The sequence below is a fragment of the Panulirus ornatus genome, chromosome 2, assembly GCF_036320965.1.
Source record: "Panulirus ornatus isolate Po-2019 chromosome 2, ASM3632096v1, whole genome shotgun sequence".
Classification (NCBI taxonomy): Eukaryota; Metazoa; Arthropoda; class Malacostraca; order Decapoda; family Palinuridae; genus Panulirus; species Panulirus ornatus.
The window spans coordinates 70498202-70522418 of NC_092225.1; the positions used below are offsets into that span (position 1 = coordinate 70498202).

Below are 24217 nucleotides of genomic sequence, written 5' to 3' on the forward strand. Positions count from 1 at the left end.
TTCTGAAACCACACTGCTCTTCCCCAATCTGATGCTCTGTACATGCCTTCACCCTCTCAATCAATACCCTCCCATATAATTTACCAGGAATACTCAACAAACTTATACCTCTGTAATTTGAGCACTCACTCTTATCCCCTTTGCCTTTGTACAATGGCACTATGCACGCATTCCGCCAATCCTCAGGCACCTCACCATGAGTCATACATGCATTAAATAACCTTACCAACCAGTCAATAATACAGTCACCCCCCTTTTTTAATAAATTCCACTGCAATACCATCCAAACCTGCTGCCTTGCCGGCTTTCATCTTCCGCAAAGCTTTTACTACCTCTTCTCTGTTTACCAAATCATTTTCCCTAACCCTCTCACTTTGCACACCACCTCGACCAAAACACCCTATATCTGCCACTCTATCATCAAACACATTTAACAAACCTTCAAAATACTTACTCCATCTCCTTCTCACATCACCACTACTTGTTATCACCTCCCCATTTGTGCCCTTCACTGAAGTTCCCATTCTCTCCCTTGTCTTACGCACTTTATTTACCTCCTTCCAGAACATCTTTTTATTCTCCCTAAAATTTAATGATACTCTCTCACCCCAACTCTCATTTGCCCTCTTTTTCACCTCTTGCACCTTTCTCTTGACCTCCTGTCTCTTTCTTTTATACATCTCCCACTCAATTGCATTTTTTCACTGCAAAAATCGTCCAAATGCCTCTCTCTTCTCTTTCACTAATAATCTTACTTCTTCATCCCACCACTTACTACCCTTTCTAATCAACCCACCTCCCACTCTTCTCATGCCACAAGCATCTTTTGCGCAATCCATCACTGATTCCCTAAATACATCCCATTCCTCCCCCACTCCCCTTACTTCCATTGTTCTCACCTTTTTCCATTCTGTACTCAGTCTCTCCTGGTACTTCCTTACACAAGTCTCCTTCCCAAGCTCACTTACTCTCACCACCCTCTTCACTCCAACATTCACTCTTCTTTTCTGAAAACCCATACAAATCTTCACCTTAGCCTCCACAAGATAATGATCAGACATCGCTCCAGTTGCACCTCTCAGCTCATTAACATCCAAAAGTCTCTCTTTCGCGCGCCTGTCAATTAACACGTAATCCAATAACACTCTCTGGCCATCTCTCCTACTTACATACGTATACTTATGTATAACTCGCTTTTTAAACCAGGTATTCCCAATCACCAGTCCTTTTTCAGCGCATAAATCTACAAGCTCTTCACCATTTCCATTTACAACACTGAACAGCCCATGTATACCAATTATTCCCTCAACTGCCTCATTACTCACCTTTGAATTCAAATCACCCATCACTATAACCCGGTCTCTTGCATCAAAACCACTAACACACTCATTCAGCTGCTGTCAAAACACTTGCCTCTCATGATCTTTCTTCTCATGCCCAGGTGCATATGCACCAATAATCACCCATCTCTCTCCATCAACTTTCAGTTTTACCCATATTAATCGAGAATTTACTTTCTTACATTCTATCACATACTCCCACAACTCCTGTTTCAGGAGTAGTGCTACTCCTTCCCTTGCTCTTGTCCTCTCACTAACCCCTGACTTTACTCCCAAGACATTCCCAAACCACTCTTCCCCTTTACCCTTGAGCTTTGTTTCACTCAGAGCCAAAACATCCAGGTTCCTTTCCTCAAACATACTACCTATCTCTCCTTTTTTCACATCTTGGTTACATCCACACACATTTAGACACCCCAGTCTGAGCCTTCGAGGAGGATGAGCACTCCCCGCGTAACTCCTTCTTCTGTTTCCCATTTAAAATAAAAAAAAAAAAAAGAGCAGTGTGGTTTCAGAAGTGGTAGAGGATGTGTGGATCAGGTGTTTGCTTTGAAGAATGTATGTGAGAAATACTTAGAAAAGCAAATGGATTTGTATGTAGCATTTATGGATCTGGAGAAGGCATATGATAGAGTTGATAGAGATGCTCTGTGGAAGGTATTAAGAATATATGGTGTGGGAGGCAAGTTGTTAGAAGCAGTGAAAAGTTTTTATCGAGGATGTAAGGCATGAGTACGTGTAGGAAGAGAGGAAAGTGATTGGTTCTCATTGAATGTAGGTTTGCGGCAGGGGTGTGTGATGTCTCCATGGTTGTTTAATTTGTTTATGGATGGGGTTGTTAGGGAGGTGAATGCAAGAGTTTTGGAAAGAGGGGCAAGTATGAAGTCTGTTGGGGATGAGAGAGCTTGGGAAGTGAGTCAGTTGTTGTTCGCTGATGATACAGCGCTGGTGGCTGATTCATGTGAGAAACTGCAGAAGCTGGTGACTGAGTTTGGTAAAGTGTGTGAAAGAAGAAAGTTAAGAGTAAATGTGAATAAGAGCAAGGTTATTAGGTACAGTAGGGTTGAGGATCAAGTCAATTGGGAGGTAAGTTTGAATGGAGAAAAACTGCAGGAAGTAAAGTGTTTTAGATATCTGGAGTGGATCTGGCAGCGGATGGAACCATGGAAGCGGAAGTGGATCATAGGGTGGGGGAGGGGGCGAATATCCTGGGAGCCTTGAAGAATGTGTGGAAGTCGAGAACATTATCTCGGAAAGCAAAAATGGGTATGTTTGAAGGAATAGTGGTTCCAACAATGTTGTATGGTTGCGAGGCGTGGGCTATGGATAGAGTTGTGCGCAGGAGGATGGATGTGCTGGAAATGAGATGTTTGAGGACAATGTGTGGTGTGAGGTGGTTTGATCGAGTAAGTAACGTAAGGGTAAGAGAGATGTGTAGAAATAAAAAGAGCGTGGTTGAGAGAGCAGAAGAGGGTGTTTTGAAGTGGTTTGGGCACATGGAGAGAATGAGTGAGGAAAGATTGACCAAGAGGATATATGTGTCGGAGGTGGAGGGAACGAGGAGAAGTGGGAGACCAAATTGGAGGTGGAAAGATGGAGTGAAAAGATTTTGTGTGATCGGGGCCTGAACATGCAGGAGGGTGAAAGGAGGGCAAGGAATAGAGTGAATTAGATCGGTGTGGTATACTGGGGTTGACGTGCTGTCAGTGGATTGAATCAGGGCATGTGAAGCGTCTGGGGTAAACCATGGAAAGCTGTGTAGGTATGTATATTTGCGTGTGTGGACGTATGTATATACATGTGTATGGGGGTGGTTTGGGCCATTTCTTTCGTCTGTTTCCTTGCGCTACCTCGCAAACGCGGGAGACAGCGACAAAGCAAAAAAAAAAAGAAAAAAAATCTGTGTATGTATATGTGTGTATACTTTGAAATGTATATGTATGTATGTATATGTGTGTGTGTGGGAGTTTATGTATATACATGTGTGTGTGGGTGGGTTGAGCCATTCCTTGTCTATTTCCTTGCGCTAGCGCAGGAGAAAGCGGTTAAGTATAATGAATAAATGAAAAAATAAAATGTATGATCTCACATTTATAGATAGACATCAAGCATCATCAACCTATCTCTGTTGCAATTCTTATTAGGGGTAGTATGTGGCACCTATTGCTGCTGCTGCTATTCTGTTTTAGTAGGAGTGGATGACAAGGAAGCGCTGATCAGGGAAATATTGCTGTCTGGATTTCTGTAGGGATGGTGGTGGTGGTGCAGTGAGCTCGCATTGCAGCGTTTGTTATGAACCCTCTTTCAGGCCCAGATTGCTGTCTTTTTTCCCTTGCATCACCCACATATGAGATGCTTGCATTCATCTCCCAACCCCACACTTTTATTCTCATACACAACACTCATCAGTGCATAACTTAACCATAACTTTATTTCTTTTTATGTTTCTTGATTACTTTTCAGTATTTCAAAACATGGCAGCACACTCGTCAAACAATTTTCCAGCTCCGATTTAGAGCAACATCACCCGTTGAGGAAGGTTGAGCAGATCCCAGGGTCCTCTTGACTGCCATCATACAACTGGAATCCACTCCATTTTCATAGCTACATTTACAGTCATAATTCAAACTTTCCTAATGTTAAACACCACCTGTTTACCTCCTCTCTTGATAATTTCTTCTTTTTGAAATCCAAGTGTCAAGGGCTGCTTTTCCTGTGCACTAACAAATCTCCAACTATAATTCCTTTCATTGTTTCTGCTCCAAGATTGGTGTTTGTGTCTGCTGTAATACAAAGACATCTATTGCATTCCTTGTGGATCTTCAGTTGAGTAAATAGGTCTTAATCCTGGTTACAGCTGTTGGTCCACAGACAACCCAGCTGTTTAGTTGCCTTCTACGACATTCAGGGAATATGTGAGAAGTACTCTTTCTCCCCTATCCCCAGGGATAATATGTGGTGTGAGGTGGTTCCCTCAAGTAAGTAATGAAAGGGTAAGAGAGATGTGTGGTAGTAAAAAGAGTGTGGTTGAAAGAACAGAAGAGTGTGTTGAAATGTTTTGGATATATGGAGGGAATGAGTGAGGAAAGGTTGACTAAGAGGATATATGTGTCAGAGGTGGAGGTAACAAGAAGCGGGAGACCAGATTGGAAGTGGAAGGATGGAGTGAAAAAATTTTAAGTGATCAGGGCTTGAACATGCAGGAGGATGAGAGGCATGCAAGGAACAGAGTGAATTGGAACGATGTGGTATACTGGGGTTGACGTGCTGTCACTGGAGTGAACCAGGGCATGTGAAACTTCTGGGGTAACCATGGAAAGATCTGTGTTGCCTGGATGTGGATAGGGAACTGTGGTTTTGGTGCATTACACATAACAGCTAGAGACTGAGTGTGAACAAATGGGGCCTCTTTGTGTGTTTTCCTGGCATTACTTCGCTGAAGCAGGGGATAGCAATACTGTTTCCTGTGGGATGGGGTAGCACCAGGAATGAATGAAGGCAAGCATGTATGAATATGTACTTGTGTATATATGTATATGTCTGTGCATATGTATGTATATGCATATGTGTTGCATGTATATGTATGTATATGTGTGTATGGGCGTTTATGTATATATATTTGTATATGAGAGGATGGGCCATTCCTCATCTGTTTCCTGTCGCTACCTTGCTGATGCGGGAAGCAGCTAATAAGTATTATAAGTATAATAAGTATAACAATTTAGTACCTTCCATCAAATTTATTGTAGAAAATGAAAATAATGGTATGTTACCATTTTTAGATTGCATGATCCATAGGCAAGGAAACAATTTTAAGTTTAGCATATGCAGAAAACCTACCAATGTATGCTCATATATCCATTATTATTCATCTCAACATGACAGAGTTAAATTATCATCACTTCAATCTATGTTCCTTAGGGCATTACGTATTTGCAGTCCAGAGTATATTGATGATGAGTTTGAGAAGATAAATTCTATTGGATCTAAGTTAAAGTACTCTAGATCTTTCATTGATAAATCCCTTAAGTTAGCAAAGAAATTATTTTATAGAGTTGAGCCCAAACCTCCCATTGACACCAAGAATCTTTTAGTTCTCCCTTTTAATAATAATTTCATTTTACTTCCCATGTTGCTTAAATCCTTTAATGTAAATGTTGCCTTCAGCAACAATAATACTATAAAGACTATCTTAATCAGGAATTCACCAGAAAATTCTCTTGGATGCATCTATAAAGTCCCATGTGGAAATTGTGATAAATTTTATGTTGGACAGACTGGTAAGGATCTTTCTGTTAGACTTAAGCAACATAGATATAGTATAAGAACGGGACAAGAATCAAATGCCTTATTTAATCATGCTAAAAACTATGATCATTGTATTGACTGGAGTAATGCCATCTCGGTTATTAACTTTAACTCTATTACCATGAGAAATATCATTGACTCTTCTATTATTAGATACACAAAGAATTATAATCTTAATATTAGTGATGGTCTATACAAATTAGATAACTTTATTGTTCATAAAAACTGTAAAATGATAAGTTTGTGAACGCTCGTTGTATGTCTTGGACAATCGCGTGTTTACCAAATGGCGTCCTAGCTTCATCTGTTCGATGTATATCAACTGACTTTTATTTCTCTCTTGTGTCTCCCCTGATGATGTGATTATTACACAAAAGTGCACTTGGGAACTTATCGTGTTTTATTTTCCCTGTGGACTCTTAGGAATATGTATATATATTTTTTTTCTTTTTTTTTTTTTTTTTACCTCGTCGCTGTCTCCCGCGTTTGCGAGGTAGCGCAAGGAAACAGACGAAAGAAATGGCCCAACCCCCCCCCATACACATGTATATACATACGTCCACACACGCAAATATACATACCTACACAGCTTTCCATGGTTTACCCCAGACGCTTCACATGCCTTGCTTCAATCCACTGACAGCACGTCAACCCCGGTATACCACATCGCTCCAATTCACTCTATTCCTTGCCCTCCTTTCACCCTCCTGTATATTCAGGCCCCGATCACACAAAATCCTTTTCACTCCATCTTTCCACCTCCAATTTGGTCTCCCTCTTCTCCTCGTTCCCTCCACCTCCGACACATATATCCTCTTGGTCAATCTTTCCTCACTCATTCTCTCCATGTGCCCAAACCATTTCAAAACACCCTCTTCTGCTCTCTCAACCACGCTCGTTTTATTTCCACACATCTCTCTTACCCTTACGTTACTTACTCGATCAAACCACCTCACACCACACATTGTCCTCAAACATCTCATTTCCAGCACATCCATCCTCCTGCGCACAACTCTATCCATAGCCCACGCCTCGCAACCATACAACATTGTTGGAACCACTATTCCTTCAAACATACCCATTTTTGCTTTCCGGGATAATGTTCTCGACTTCCACACATTTTTCAAGGCTCCCAAAATTTTCGCCCCCTCCCCCACCCTATGATCCACTTCCGCTTCCATGGTTCCATCCGCTGACAGATCCACTCCCAGATATCTAAAACACTTCACTTCCTCCAGTTTTTCTCCATTCAAACTCACCTCCCAATTGACTTGACCCTCAACCCTACTGTACCTAATAACCTTGCTCTTATTCACATTTACTCTTAACTTTCTTCTTCCACACACTTTACCAAACTCCGTCACCAGCTTCTGCAGTTTCTCACATGAATCCGCCACCAGCGCTGTATCATCAGCGAACAACAACCGACTCACTTCCCAAGCTCTCTCATCCCCAACAGACTTCATACTTGCCCCTCTTTCCAAGACTCTTGCATTTACCTCCCTATGTATATTTTTTTTTTTTTTTTTGCTTTGTCGCTGTCTCCCGCGTTTGCAAGGTAGCGCAAGGAAACAGACGAAAGAAATGGCCCAACCCACCCCCATACACATGTATATACATACACGTCCACACACGCAAATATACATACCTACACAGCTTTCCATGGTTTACCCCGGACGCTTCACATGCCTTGATTCAATCCACTCACAGCACGTCAACCCCTGTATACCACATCGCTCCAATTCACTCTATTCCTTGCCCTCCTTTCACCCTCCTGCATGTTCAGGCCCCGATCACACAAAATCCTTTTCACTCCATCTTTCCACCTCCAATTTGGTCTCCCTCTTCTCCTCGTTCCCTCCACCTCCGACACATATATCCTCTTGGTCAATCTTTCCTCACTCATTCTCTCCATGTGCCCAAACCATTTCAAAACACCCTCTTCTGCTCTCTCAACCACGCTCTTTTTATTTCCACACATCTCTCTTACCCTTACGTTACTTACTCGATCAAACCACCTCACACCACACATTGTCCTCAAACATCTCATTTCCAGCACATCCATCCTCCTGCGCACAACTCTATCCATAGCCCACGCCTCGCAACCATACAACATTGTTGGAACTACTATTCCTTCAAACATACCCATTTTTGCTTTCCGGATAATGTTCTCGACTTCCACACATTTTTCAAGGCTCCCAGAATTTTCGCCCCCTCCCCCACCCTATGATCCACTTCCGCTTCCATGGTTCCATCCGCTGCCAGATCCACTCCCAGATATCTAAAACACTTCACTTCCTCCAGTTTTTCTCCATTCAAACTCACCTCCCAATTGACTTGACCCTCAACCCTACTGTACCTAATAACCTTGCTCTTATTCACATTTACTCTTAACTTTCTTCTTCCACACACTTTACCAAACTCAGTCACCAGCTTCTGCAGTTTCTCACATGAATCCGCCACCAGCGCTGTATCATCAGCGAACAACAACTGACTCACTTCCCAAGCTCTCTCATCCCCAACAGACTTCATACTTGCCCCTCTTTCCAAGACTCTTGCATTACCTCCCTAACAACCCCATCCATAAACAAATTAAACAACCATGGAGACATCACACACCCCTGCCGCAAACCTACATTCACTGAGAACCAATCACTTTCCTCTCTTCCTACACGTACACATGCCTTACATCCTCGATAAAAACTTTTCACTGCTTCTAACAACTTGCCTCCCACACCATATATTCTTAATACCTTCCACAGAGCATCTCTATCAACTCTATCATATGCCTTCTCCAGATCCATAAATGCTACATACAAATCCATTTGCTTTTCTAAGTATTTCTCACATACATTCTTCAAAGCAAACACCTGATCCACACATCCTCTACCACTTCTGAAACCACACTGCTCTTCCCCAATCTGATGCTCTGTACATGCCTTCACCCTCTCAATCAATACCCTCCCATATAATTTACCAGGAATACTCAACAAACTTATACCTCTGTAATTTGAGCACTCACTCTTATCCCCTTTGCCTTTGTACAATGGCACTATGCACGCATTCCGCCAATCCTCAGGCACCTCACCATGAGTCATACATACATTAAATAACCTTACCAACCAGTCAACAATACAGTCACCCCCTTTTTTAATAAATTCCACTGCAATACCATCCAAACCTGCTGCCTTGCCGGCTTTCATCTTCCGCAAAGCTTTTACTACCTCTTCTCTGTTTACCAACTCATTTTCCCTAAACCTCTCACTTTGCACACCACCTCGACCAAAGCACCCTATATCTGCCACTCTATCATCAAACACATTCAACAAACCTTCAAAATACTCACTCCATATATATATATATATATATATTTATTTTATTTTGCTTTGTCGCTGTCTCCTGCGTTTGCGAGGTAGCGCAAGGAAACAGACGAAAGAAATGGCCCAACCCACCCCCATACACATGTATATGCATACACATCCACACACGCAAATATACATACCTATACATCTCAATGTACACATATATATACACACACAGACACATACATATATACCCATGCACACAATTCACACTGTCTACCTTTGTTTATTCCCATCGCCACCTCGCCACACATGGAATACCATCCCCCTCCCCCCTCATGTGTGCGAGGTAGCGCTAGGAAAAGACAACAAAGGCCCCATTCGTTCACACTCAGTCTCAAGCTGTCATGCAATAATGCCCGAAACCACAGCTCCCTTTCCACATCCAGGCAACACAAAACTTTCCATGGTTTACTCCAGACGCTTCACATGCCCTGATTCAATCCACTGACAGCATGTCAACCCCGTTATACCACATCGATCCAATTCACTCTATTCCTTGCCCGCCTTTCACCCTCCTGCATGTTCAGGCACCGATCACTCAAAATCTTTTTCACTCCATCTTTCCACCTCCAATTTGGTCTCCCACTTCTCCTCGTTCCCTCCACCTCCGACATATATCCTCTTGGTCAATCTTTCCTCACTCATTCTCTCCATGTGCCCAAACCATTTCAAAACACCCTCTTCTGCTCTCTCAACCACGCTCATTTTATTTCCACACATCTCTCTTACCCTTACATTACTTACTCAATCAAACCACCTCACACCACACATTGTCCTCAAACATCTCATTTCCAGCACATCCACCCTCCTGCGCACAACTCTATCCATAGCCCACGCCTCGCAACCATACAACATTGTTGGAACCACTATTCCTTCAAATATACCCAATTTTGCTTTCCGAGATAATGTTCTCGACTTCCACACATTCTTCAAGGCTCCCAGGATTTTCGCCCCCTCCCCCACCCTATGATTCACTTCCACTTCCATGGTTCCATCCGCTGCCAGATCCACTCCCAGATATCTAAAACACTTTACTTCCTCCAGTTTTTCTCCATTCAAACTTACCTCCCAATTGACTTGACCCTCAACCCTACTGTACCTAATAACCTTGCTCTTATTCACATTTACTCTTAACTTTCTTCTTTCACACACTTTACCAAACTCAGTCACCAGCTTCTGCAGTTTCTCATATGAATCAGCCACCAGCGCTGTATCATCAGTGAACAACAAGTGACTCACTTCCCAAACTCTCTCATCCACAACAGACTGCATACTTGCCCCTCTTTCCAAAACTCTTGCATTCACCTCCCTAACAACCCCATCCATAAACAAATTAAACAACCATGGAGACATCACACACCCCTGCCGCAAACCTACATTCACTGAGAACCAATTCCTTTCCTCTCTTCCTACACATACACATGCCTTACATCCTCGATAAAAACTTTTCACTGCTTCTAACAACTTGCCTCCCACACCATATATTCTTAATACCTTCCACAGAGCATCTCTATCAACTCTGTCATATGCCTTCTCCAGATCCATAAATGCTACATACAAATCCATTTGCTTTTCTAAGTATTTCTCACATACATTCTTCAAAGCAAACACCTGATCCACACATCCTCTACCACTTCTGAAACCACACTGCTCTTCCCCAATCTGATGCTCTGTACATGCCTTCACCCTCTCAATCAATACCCTCCCATACAATTTACCAGGAATACTCAACAAACTTATACCTCTGTAATTTGAGCACTCACTCTTATCTCCTTTGCCTTTGTACAATGGCACTATACACGCATTCCGCCAGTCCTCAGGCACCTCACCATGAGTCATACATTCATTAAATAACCTTACCAACCAGTCAACAATACAGTCACCCCTTTTTTAATAGATTCCACTGCAATACCATCCAAACCTGCTGCCTTGCTGGCTTTCATCTTCCGCAAAGCTTTTACTACCTCTTCTCTGTTTACCAAATCATTTTCCCTAACCCTCTCACTTTGCACACCACCTTGACCAAAACACCCTATATCTGCCTCTCTATCATCAAACACATTCAACAAACCTTCAAAATACTCACTCCATCTCCTTCTCACATCACCACTACTTGTTATCACCTCCCCATTTGCGCCCTTCACTGAAGTTCCCATTTGCTCCCTTGTCTTACGCACTTTATTTACCTCCTTCCAGAACATCTTTTTATTCTCCCTAAAATATATATATATATATATATTTTATCCCTGGGGATAAGGGAGAAAGAATACTTCCCACGTATTCCTTGCGTGTCGTAGAAGGCGACTTAAAGGGAAGGGAGCGGGAGGCTGGAAATTCTCCCCTCTCTTTTTTTCTTTTTTTTTCTTTTTTTACCAAAAGAAGAAACAGAGAAGGGGGCCAGGTGAGGATATTCCCTCAAAGGCCCAGTCCTCATCCTCTGTTCTTAACGCTAATGCGGGAAATGACGATTAGTATAATTTTTTTTTTTTTTGCCGCTGTCTCCTGCGTTTGCGAGGTAGCGCAAGGAAACAGACGAAAGAAATGGCCCAAACCACCCCCATACACATGTATACACATACGTCCACACACACAAATATACATACCTACACAGCTTTCCATGGTTTACCCCAGACGCTTCACATGCCCTGATTCAATCCACTGACAGCACGTCAACCCCGGTATACCACATCGATCCAATTCACTCTATTCCTTGCCCTCTTTTCACCCTCCTGCATGTTCAGGCCCGATCACACAAAATCTTTTTCACTCCATCTTTCCACATCCAATTTGGTCTCCCACTTCTCCTCGTTCCCTCCACCTCCGACACATATATCCTCTTGGTCAATCTTTCCTCACTCATTCTCTCCATGTGCCCAAACCATTTCAAAACACCCTCTTCTGCTCTCTCAACCACGCTCTTTTTATTTCTACACATCTCTCTTACCCTTACGTTACGTACTCGATCAAACCACCTAACACCACACATTGTCCTCAAACATCTCATTTCCAGCACATCCATCCTCCTGCGCACAACTCTATCCATAGCCCACGCCTTGCAACCATACAACATTGTTGGAACCACTATTCCTTCAAACATACCCATTTTTGCTTTCCGAGATAATGTTCTCGACTTCCACACATTCTTCAAGGCTCCCAGGATTCTAGCCCCCTCCCCCACCCTATGATCCACTTCTGCTTCCATGGTTCCATCCGCTCCCAGATATCTAAAACACTTTACTTACTCCAGTTTTGCTTCATTCAAACTTACCTCCCAATTGACTTGACCCTCAACCCTACTGTACCTAATAACCTTGCTCTTATTCACGTTTACTCTTAACTTTCTTCTTTCACACACTTTACCAAACTCAGTCACCAGCTTCTGCAGTTTCTCACATGAATCAGCCACCAGTGCTGTATCATCAGCGAACAACAACTGACTCACTTCCCAAGCTCTCTCATCCCCAACAGACTTCATACTTGCCCCTCTTTCCAAAACTCTTGCATTTACTTCCCTGACAACCCCATCCATAAACAAATTAAACAACCATGGAGACATCACACACCCCTGCCGCAAACCTACATTCACTGAGAACCAATCACTTTCCTCTCTTCTTACACGTACGCATGCCTTACATCCTCGATAAAAACTTTTCACTGCTTCTAACAACTTGCCTCCCACACCATATATTCTTAATACCTTCCACAGAGCATCTCTATCAACTCTATCATATGCCTTCTCCAGATCCATAAATGCTACATACAAATCCATTTGCTTTTCTAAGTATTTCTCACATACATTCTTCAAAGCAAACACCTGAGCCACACATCCTCTACCACTTCTGAAACCACACTGCTCTTCCCCAATCTGATGCTCTGTACATGCCTTCACCCTCTCAATCAATACCCTCCCATATAATTTACCAGGAATACTCAACAAACTTATACCTCTGTAATTTGAGCACTCACTCTTATCCCCTTTGCCTTTGTACAATGGCACTATGCACGCATTCCGCCAATCCTCAGGCACCTCACCATGAGTCATACATGCATTAAATAACCTTACCAACCAGTCAATAATACAGTCACCCCCTTTTTTAATAAATTCCACTGCAATACCATCCAAACCTGCTGCCTTGCCGGCTTTCATCTTCCGCAAAGCTTTTACTACCTCTTCTCTGTTTACCAAATCATTTTCCCTAACCCTCTCACTTTGCACACCACCTCGACCAAAACACCCTATATCTGCCACTCTATCATCAAACACATTTAACAAACCTTCAAAATACTTACTCCATCTCCTTCTCACATCACCACTACTTGTTATCACCTCCCCATTTGTGCCCTTCACTGAAGTTCCCATTCTCTCCCTTGTCTTACGCACTTTATTTACCTCCTTCCAGAACATCTTTTTATTCTCCCTAAAATTTAATGATACTCTCTCACCCCAACTCTCATTTGCCCTCTTTTTCACCTCTTGCACCTTTCTCTTGACCTCCTGTCTCTTTCTTTTATACATCTCCCACTCAATTGCATTTTTTCACTGCAAAAATCGTCCAAATGCCTCTCTCTTCTCTTTCACTAATAATCTTACTTCTTCATCCCACCACTCACTACCCTTTCTAATCAACCCACCTCCCACTCTTCTCATGCCACAAGCATCTTTTGCGCAATCCATCACTGATTCCCTAAATACATCCCATTCCTCCCCCACTCCCCTTACTTCCATTGTTCTCACCTTTTTCCATTCTGTACTCAGTCTCTCCTGGTACTTCCTTACACAAGTCTCCTTCCCAAGCTCACTTACTCTCACCACCCTCTTCACCCCAACATTCACTCTTCTTTTCTGAAAACCCATACAAATCTTCACCTTAGCCTCCACAAGATAATGATCAGACATCGCTCCAGTTGCACCTCTCAGCGCATTAACATCCAAAAGTCTCTCTTTCACGCGCCTGTCAATTAACACGTAATCCAATAACACTCTCCGGCCATCTCTCCTACTTACATACGTATACTTATGTATAACTCGCTTTTTAAACCAGGTATTCCCAGTCACCAGTCCTTTTTCAGCGCATAAATCTACAAGCTCTTCACCATTTCCATTTACAACACTGAACACCCCATGTATACCAATTATTCCCTCAACTGCCTCATTACTCACCTTTGAATTCAAATCACCCATCACTATAACCCGGTCTCTTGCATCAAAACCACTAACACACTCATTCAGCTGCTGTCAAAACACTTGCCTCTCATGATCTTTCTTCTCATGCCCAGGTGCATATGCACCAATAATCACCCATCTCTCTCCATCAACTTTCAGTTTTACCCATATTAATCGAGAATTTACTTTCTTACATTCTATCACATACTCCCACAACTCCTGTTTCAGGAGTAGTGCTACTCCTTCCCTTGCTCTTGTCCTCTCACTAACCCCTGACTTTACTCCCAAGACATTCCCAAACCACTCTTCCCCTTTACCCTTGAGCTTTGTTTCACTCAGAGCCAAAACATCCAGGTTCCTTTCCTCATACATACTACCTATCTCTCCTTTTTTCACATCTTGGTTACATCCACACACATTTAGACACCCCAGTCTGAGCCTTCGAGGAGGATGAGCACTCCCCGCGTAACTCCTTCTTCTGTTTCCCATTTAAAATAAAAAAAAAAAAAAAAGAGCAGTGTGGTTTCAGAAGTGGTAGAGGATGTGTGGATCAGGTGTTTGCTTTGAAGAATGTATGTGAGAAATACTTAGAAAAGCAAATGGATTTGTATGTAGCATTTATGGATCTGGAGAAGGCATATGATAGAGTTGATAGAGATGCTCTGTGGAAGGTATTAAGAATGCATAGTGTGGGAGGCAAGTTGTTAGAAGCAGTGAAAAGTTTTTATCGAGGATGTAAGGCATGAGTACGTGTAGGAAGAGAGGAAAGTGATTGGTTTTCAGTGAATGTAGGTTTGCGGCAGGGGTGTGTGATGTCTCCATGGTTGTTTAATTTGTTTATGGATGGGGTTGTTAGAGAGGTGAATGCAAGAGTTTTGGAAAGAGGGGCAAGTATGAAGTCTGTTGGGGATGAGAGAGCTTGGGAAGTGAGTCAGTTGTTGTTCGCTGATGATACATCGCTGGTGGCTGATTCATGTGAGAAACTGCAGAAGCTGGTGACTGAGTTTGGTAAAGTGTGTGAAAGAAGAAAGTTAAGAGTAAATGTGAATAAGAGCAAGGTTATTAGGTACAGTAGGGTTGAGGGTCAAGTCAATTGGGAGGTAAGCTTGAATGGAGAAAAACTGGAGGAAGTAAAGTGTTTTAGATATCTGGGAGTGGATCTGTCAGCGGATGGAACCATGGAAGCGGAAGTGGATCATAGGGTGGGGGAGGGGGCGAAAATTTTGGGAGCCTTGAAAAATGTGTGGAAGTCGAGAACATTATCCCGGAAAGCAAAAATGGGTATGTTTGAAGGAATAGTGGTTCCAACAATGTTGTATGGTTGCGAGGCGTGGGCTATGGATAGAGTTGTGCGCAGGAGGATGGATGTGCTGGAAATGAGATGTTTGAGGACAATGTGTGGTGTGAGGTGGTTTGATCGAGTAAGTAACGTAAGGGTAAGAGAGATGTGTGGAAATAAAAAGAGCGTGGTTGAGAGAGCAGAAGAGGGTGTTTTGAAATGGTTTGGGCACATGGAGAGAATGAGTGAGGAAAGATTGACCAAGAGGATATATGTGTCGGAGGTGGAGGGAACGAGGAGAAGAGGGAGACCAAATTGGAGGTGGAAAGATGGAGTGAAAAGGATTTTGTGTGATCGGGGCCTGAACATGCAGGAGGGTGAAAGGAGGGCAAGAAATAGAGTGAATTGGAGCAATGTGGTATACAGGGGTTGACGTGCTGTCAGTGGATTGAATCAAGGCATGTGAAGCGTCCGGGGTAAACCATGGAAAGCTGTGTAGGTATGTATATTTGCGTGTGTGGACGTGTGTATGTACATGTGTATGGGGGCGGGTTGGGCCATTTCTTTCGTCTGTTTCCTTGCGCTACCTCGCAAACGCGGGAGACAGCGACAAAGTATAAAAAAAAAAAAAATATATATATATATATATATATATATATATATATATATATATATATATATATATATATATATATATATATATATATATTTCTTTTTTCTTTCAAACTATTCGCCATTTCCCGCATTAGCGAGGTAACGTTAAGAACAGAGAGCTGGGCCTTTGAGGGAATATCCTCACCTGGCCCCCTTCTCTGTTCCTTCTTTTGGAAAATTAAAAAACAATAATGAGGGGAGGATTTCCAGCCCCCGCTCCCTCCCCTTTTAGTCGCCTTCTATGACACGCAGGGAATACGTGGGAAGTATTCTTTCTCCCCTATCCCCAGGGATATATTTATTTATTTATTTTTTTATTTATTTATTTTGCTTTGTCGCTGTCTCCCGCATTATTATTATACTTTGTCACTGTCTCCCGCATTAGCGAGATAGCGCAAGGAAACAGAAGAAAGAATGGCTCAACCTACCCACATACACATGTATATACATAAACACTCACACACGCACATGTACATACCTATACATTTCTATGAATACATACATATACATACTCAGACATATACATATATACACTTTTTTTTTTTTTTTTCATACTATTCGCCATTTCCCGCATTAGCGAGGTATCGTTAAGAACAGAGGACTGGGCCTTTGAGGGAATATCCTCATATGGCCCCCTTCTCTGTTACTTCTTTTGGAAAATTTAAAAAAAAAATGAGAGGGGAGGATTTCCAGCCCCCCGCTCCCTTCCCTTTTAGTCGCCTTCTACGACATGCAGGGAATACGTGGGAAGTATTCTTTCTCCCCTATATATATTTATCTATTTATTCACCTTGCCCCATCGCCGTCCCCCGCACCAGCGAGGCAGCGCAAGGAAACAGACAAAAGAATGGCCCAACCCACCCACACACACATGCATATACATACACGTCCACACACACCACATATACACACCTATACATCTCAACGTATACATACATACACACACACAGACACATACACATATACCCATGTACACAATTCACACCGCCTGCCCCCATATATACACACATGTACATATTCATACATGCTGCCTTCATCCATTCCTGCCACCACCCTGCTACACATGAAATGGCACCCCCCTCCCCCCACGTGCGTGCGAGGTAACACAAGGAAAAGACAACAAAGGCCACATTCTTTTACACTCAGTCTCTACCTGTCATGTGTAATGTACCGAAACCACAGCTCCCTTTCCACCACATCCAGGCCCCACAAAACTTTCCATGTTTTACTCCAGATGCTTCACATGCCGTGGTTCAATCCGTTGACAACATGTCGACCCCTGTATACCACCTTGTTCCAATTCACTCTATTCCTTGCACACCTTGCACCCTCCTGTATGTTCAGGCCCCAATTGCTCAAAATCTTTTTCACTCCATCCTTCCACCTTCAATTTGGTCTCCCACTTCTCGTTCCCTCCACCTCTAACACACATATCCTTTTTGTCAATCTTCCTTCACCCATTCTCTCCATGTGACCAAACCATTTCAGTGCACCATTTGCTCTCTCAACCACACTCTTTTTATTACCACACATCTCTCTAACCCTTTCATTACTAACTGGATCAAACCACCTCACACCACATATTGTTCTTAAGCATATCATTTCCAACACATCCACCCTACTCCTCACAACCCTATCTATAGCCCAACATTTCTCTAACCCTTTCATTACTAACTCGATCAAACCACCTCACACCACATATTGTCCTCAAACATTTCATTTCCAACACATCCACCCTACTCCTCACAACCCTATCTATAGCCCAAGCCTCACAACCATATAACATTGTTGGAACCACTATTTCTTCAAACATACCCATTTTTGCTTTCCGAGATAATGTTCTCGCCTTCTACACATTCTTCAACTTTCCCAGAACCTTTGCCCCTCCCCCACCCTGTGACTCATTTCTGCTTCCATGGTTCCAACCGCTGCCAAATCCACTACCACATATCTAAAACACTTCTTCCTCCAGTTTTTCTCCATTCAAACTTACCTCCCAGTTTACTTGACCCTCAACTCTACTGAACCAATAACCTTGCTCTTATTCACATTTACTCTTAGCTTTCTTCTTTCACACTCTTTACCAAACTCAGTCACCAGTTTCTGCAGTTTCTCACCCAAATCAGCCACCAGTGCTGTATCATCAGCGAATGACAACTGACTCACTTCCTAAGCCCTCTCATCGACAACAGACTGCGTGACTGCGTACTTGCCCCTCTCCAAAACTCCTGCATTCACCTCCCTAACAACCCCATCCATAAGCAAATTAAACAACCATGGAGATATACACATCCCTGCTGCAAACTGACACTCACTGGGAACCAATCACTTTCCTCTCTTCCTACTCGTACACATGCCTTACCACCTCAATAAAAACTGGGATGTATTTAGGGAAGCATTGATGGCTTGAGCAAAATATGTGTGAGGCATGAGAAAGTTGATTTGAATTAGATGATGTTACAGTTTTCACTCTGGACCATCAGGGTACTGTAGATATATCAGCCCTGCTCATGGTTGAGATAGAGAAAGTAGTACTATCTCTTGGGGTAGACTCTCAAGAAACATCTTTGTCATTGTTTTCTAAGATAGATATCAGAGAAAGTAGTACTATCTCTTGGGGTAGACTCTCAAGAAACATCTTTGTCATTGTTTTCTAAGATAGATATCAGGATTTCTTTCTCAGAGAGTGAGAGGCCAACAAGTCATATTAAATTTTGGTCTTCTTCGTCTTCATACCCATAATGCTCTGGAAAAAATAAGAGAAAGGAATTAAGAGGATAAAACAAATTTTTAAAGGGATGCACTTGCTGACACCGGTCAGCTCAGTTGATGCCATTTTATTTCCTGTCTTCATCTCTCTTTAAAACACAGTAGATCATATACATATTATCATGTATAAGACTAGTAGTGCTTACAGTACTCATCCATGAATCATATCATGATGTTATTATATCTGCATTGTACCTGATGCATGATAAAAATGCAGAGAAAAAAGAAGAATTATTGACATCTGGTAGTCTCTTGAGAGTGTATCATGAATGACAAATGCCATGTTTGTTTATATTTATGTTACCGCTGGTTATAGCACTAAAAGTTTCATAGAAAATTGTAATTCATGAGAGACTCGTTCAATGTATTTAAACAAGTGGCAGAGTTTCCAACAGTCACACTTTAGGGGAATGAAGCTTAGAACAAAAAATTTGGACCATTGCACTTGAAGGGTTAAAAAGTTCTTGAATATCATCTTGTAGATCAGCAACTGGATTGGACGAAGATGCATTTTTGACAGTAACAGGAATGTATGAAACAGGTTTCCTGGACTTAACATTGAATTCATCAAAATTATCTTCAGATGACTCATTTTCAAACCTAAACTTGGCTACTGTATTCTTGAAGCTATCCTTAATGTAAATTTTGTACAGACCTCCATGCACAGCTGACACTATAGGTTGCATCCTTAAATTTTATTGTTGCTTTGAAGTTCTGCACATTGCCATTGTGGTTAAAACATTTTGTAAGGTAAGCTGATATAACATTTCATGTTGTGAATACTCCCTTGTTCCATTAGCAAAATTAAGTAAGTAGAGTTTGCTAGCATACATGTAGGAAGAACATAACTTGAAGAAAATTCATAGTCATGAGGATGAGCTCTGCACTTGTCTGATAGAAGAATAGCTTTGCTGTCTTCATCCATGCCAGTATCCCTGACACATTCCTTGACTTCTGGTAGAAAATTATGATGAAACTGTTTCTAGAACATATTTTGATCCATCCAAGGATTTCTTGTACCTTGTAAGCAATAGGTAAGTAGATGACACTTTTAAAAGCTCTAGGATGATTATATTTTCTGACATTTGGTGGTTTTAATATGTGGGTGCCATACCTCCATCACATGCATAAGTTAGAAAAGTTGTCCTATCATTATTTCATTTTAATCCTGCTGCATTAGACATCTTAACTTGCTGAGGTTGAAGAGGGTAAACCAACTAAGTAATTATGTACGAACAGCATTATAGATTTGCTCAGCTTTTCAACCATGTTCTTTGTTGAGAGGAGCAGTATTATCACAATTTTTTTTTTCTTTGCTCCCTCATGATCAGTAGTTTTTGCTCACTAGATAAATCTAGCCTTTTAATGCTGTGGCATATCCATAAGAAAGTGCCCAGTTGTCAGTCAAGTTTACTTCATAAAGAATAATTTTAGGATTCACAATCATTTTTGGACCTGGACCTGGTTCTTCTCTAGATTATCTCATTGTGAATCATTGATACGGTATGGTGCTGAGCTACTCTGATGTAGGTTTGCAAATCTTTTGCTTTGCAAAAGCTTTTTCTGATTTTCATTCAGCAAACAGCTGTATTAGCTATTCTTCCTTTAGCCTTAATATCATAAGAGTTGATGAACCATCATTTATCTCAAATCAGTATGCCTGTCACCTTTCTCCAGTCTTTTACCAATATCTGTTTCCTGATGCAGTTTTAGTACAATTCACTTACATCTTATTTGTTTGTTTGAAGGTGTGTTTATTGATATCTTGCTGGAATTAGATTCCATAACTGCATGATGTAGAAAATTGCCAAAGATAGGGTCAACATTCATGATAAGAGTAAGTCTGTTTTGAGGGAGGTTGTTATTTGGTGGGAAACTGTAAATGCTGCTCCTAAGCAGCAGCATGAGGTATTACCTTAGTGGCAGTGATATCAAGAAGTATCAAGAGTAGGCCAAAGCTTGCTGGATGAAATCATTCAGTATTCATTTATACTGGGAGATTGTGGATAGAAAAGATTTTTTGGTATGTAGTTAGATTCCAAATGATAAAGCTTTTCCTGTAGTGTGGTTTGGAAAGTCAAAACAAGTATTCACTTAGGTATTAGCTTCTATCATCATTAGAAAAAGAGTAAAGAAAGCATTCTTCAAAGAATATTCCATTCACAGTAATTTCTGTAACAAAAGAAAATATTGAATTTCTTGAACAAACCCATATATTTTTTATCATTATATTTTGAGTATGGTAGTAGTGTAGCAGAAGACAGTATAAGAGGAAAATGAAGGTACCTCATTATAGTATGAACACAGATCCATAAAAAAACTGTCCACTGTGACTTAAGTGTATGAATGTCAATGGAATATCTAGATATACAATGAAAGCAGCCATACATACTATTCAAGGTAGCTCATTAGTGTTTTAATGGTCATTTGAGGACACCTGTAGAATGGAAAGCTTTCTTTTCTGGGATGTATTAATCAAGATACAGTATCTAAGATTGCCTTGAGAAAGTGAGTCATAGTATACCTTTTTTGTGAATGATGCTTGTCAACTCCAGAACCAGTATCCTTAGAGAATGAGCAGTGCATTTCTGTACTGGTATATGGCCAGTGTAACTTTTCTGTACTGATATATGGCCAGTGTAAACTTTGGCTTTTTGCCATAAAGATAATAACAGATGAACAGTCCACCTACCTGCAAATGGGCAAGGCTTTCCTCACTCTGCTTTTCTTTCTAAGCCCTTGATAAATATCCTTATCATCCCAGTATACTCCATGCTTCTTTGCCATCTTAAAATCATTTAAGCCTTTTCCTTATTGTCATATATCTTTTCATTGTGTAATCTTTTTTGAAGTCATTATCATTTTGTACCAAGTTTTGTGTGTGATTGACTTTTATTTCCTCCAAATTTCCATAATTTTTGCTTCTCGATTGTGGTGTCGTAGTATTTTTCCCCCCACAGTGTATATTTAGAAAGTTACATGGTTGAAGACATGATGTCTTCTGCTACAGTTTTTAGAATATTTTCCTTTCACCTTTTCATAAGCATTTTACCAAATCATAAGCTTGGACCTCAAAACTTAATCTACCATAATTTTCTCATGGTTAGATTATATGTTGTCCTAATTTTTCAGTGTGAATGTAATGGGGCTACATTTTCTTCTCTACAATAGCCTGTTAGCCATAGAACGTGCAGCTTTACTGTTCTCCATTATAGTTTTAACTCCTTGATGACTTTTACAGAACATGTTTTTTCTGATCATCAAGACCGTACAGTACAAAATTTATTTTTCAAGTTTCCTCTTTCATAGTATGTATCCCACGCCAGCATAGTAGCCATTGTATGAGGAAGACAAAAGACTGAAAATCTGTGTTATAAAAGAATGATTTTCGTAACAGTGCTGCCAAAGCTGACAGATATTTAATCTCAGTGATTCACAAAGCAGTGAGTTGCTTTCTACTTTTTGATTATTACTTCAAAACAGTTGAAAAATTTGGATTCTCCTAGGTTTTCTTATAATTTTTCCATGCTTTAGATAAATGGACATAACATGGGTGATATTGATGGATATACACTTAATCCAAAAGATATTAACTAAAAACTTACAACCCCCTGTACTCATCATGAAAATATTTGGTGCCACATGGGAACACATTGAAAAGGCACTCAGAACTTTTCAGCATTTCAAGTCACTCGTAGTTTAATGTCATTTTATGCAGTCATGCATAAGACATTATGGGTTATACATCATGTAGTATAGGACCACATGCAGCCTTAGGGATGTTGGGTGTGTCCTTGCTGTAGAGCATATTTTCCCTCATTGGCTTTATCATTTTGGCCATACCATCTTCAGTGCATTCTGCCAGTATTGCAAATTGAATGATGTGATAACCACTCCTTGAAACCTCTTTTCATTCAAGTATCCATTTCCCACTTTAGCTGGAAGTGCTTTTGCTGGGGATTAGATTCCCAGTGTTTGTATGATTACCCATTTGTACAGTATGAAGAGGGAGTTTTGCACTCATGGAGCTCCATATCTCTGAATTTTTTTATTTCATACCGTTTAATAAATGTTTATATAGTCAGCATTCTTGGTTTCCTTACTTATTACATGTCATTCATCCACTACTGTGTTACCATAAAAGTACTTCTTTACACCTGTCAGGAAATTGGTCGTTTTTGACATCATTGAACTGGTTCAGAATCCTGAAAGTTGTAATAAGTTCAGCCATTACTTTTCTCTCATGGTGTGCAAATTTCCTGCTTCTAACCTCTCCCTGTAACTTGTTTCCTTAGTTCTGGTTCCATCATTTCTTCCCTTCTACAGACTGTCTCTGTTTTTTCTGGGGTATGTAGTGCATGCCTTAGTATTATATTTTTCCTATTAATTGCTGCTGGGCTATGTTCGTTGATAATGTTTAAACCAGTTGCCTTTGCCTCAAGGTGAAATAGTCAGTCATTAATGCTTGTAGTGGCATTCCACATTTTTTTACCAAACATTACAGCCTAGATTTCTTTTCAGACACTTGTCAGAGTATGTGGAGATGTCACATGTAATAGTTTGTGAAACTGTGATACTCTTTCAGGATATTAGATATTAGTGATTAACTCCCTTAGTAATCATATCTGTGACAAAAACACAGAAATATGACTCATCTTGCTACAGTCCTGAGTGTAAACTGGAGTTCCTCATACACCTGGCCGTTGAGCAGTATAAGCGACAGGGTCATAGCAGACATAAACAAACTTATGGAGATATTTTTATAGAACATATGAGAATATCCTGCTCTCAGAGGGTACTGTGGATATTAGGACTGTTGCAGTGAAAGGTTTTAATTGATTGAGCAGTCTAGTTTCAGCCTTGTGAGTACTTTGCTGCATATTTCCACATCCAAGTATTTAATTGCATATCTGATATGTGCTAGCAGACAGTTTGTCTTGTTTACAATTATCATAATGTAGAGCTCTGATGACAGGCTGGGGATAACTTCAACTCCTAAGTTTCTCTCACACAAAGGCTCTTGCAGTTTATTTCTTGCCAGATGATATTTGTATTGTTGCCTTTTTTTGTTGTCTCATCCTCATTACATTTATTTGGGTTAAAGTTCATCTGTTATGTATCATACTTATTTTGAAGTTTGTCTACGTCCCCTTATAGGAGTTTGATGTAATGCTCATCATTGTTTTCCTCCCTCATGACTTTAGCATCATTTGCAAACTAATTCAGGTATGAGTTCAGTCATTGGCAAGTTATTTACATAGATTATGGTTTGTGACCTGTAGCTTTGAAGGAATCATTCCTGAAAAGGGGCATTTTGGATGAAATGGAGATTGATTGT

At 41.0% G+C, this 24217-nt stretch overlaps 1 protein-coding gene across 2 annotated transcripts in view; it reads left to right on the forward strand.

Annotated features, from left to right (window-relative positions):
• Nucleotides 1-24217, forward strand: part of LOC139757095 (uncharacterized) — a 158983-nt gene that overhangs the window by 110765 nt on the left and 24001 nt on the right. The window lies entirely within an intron of this gene.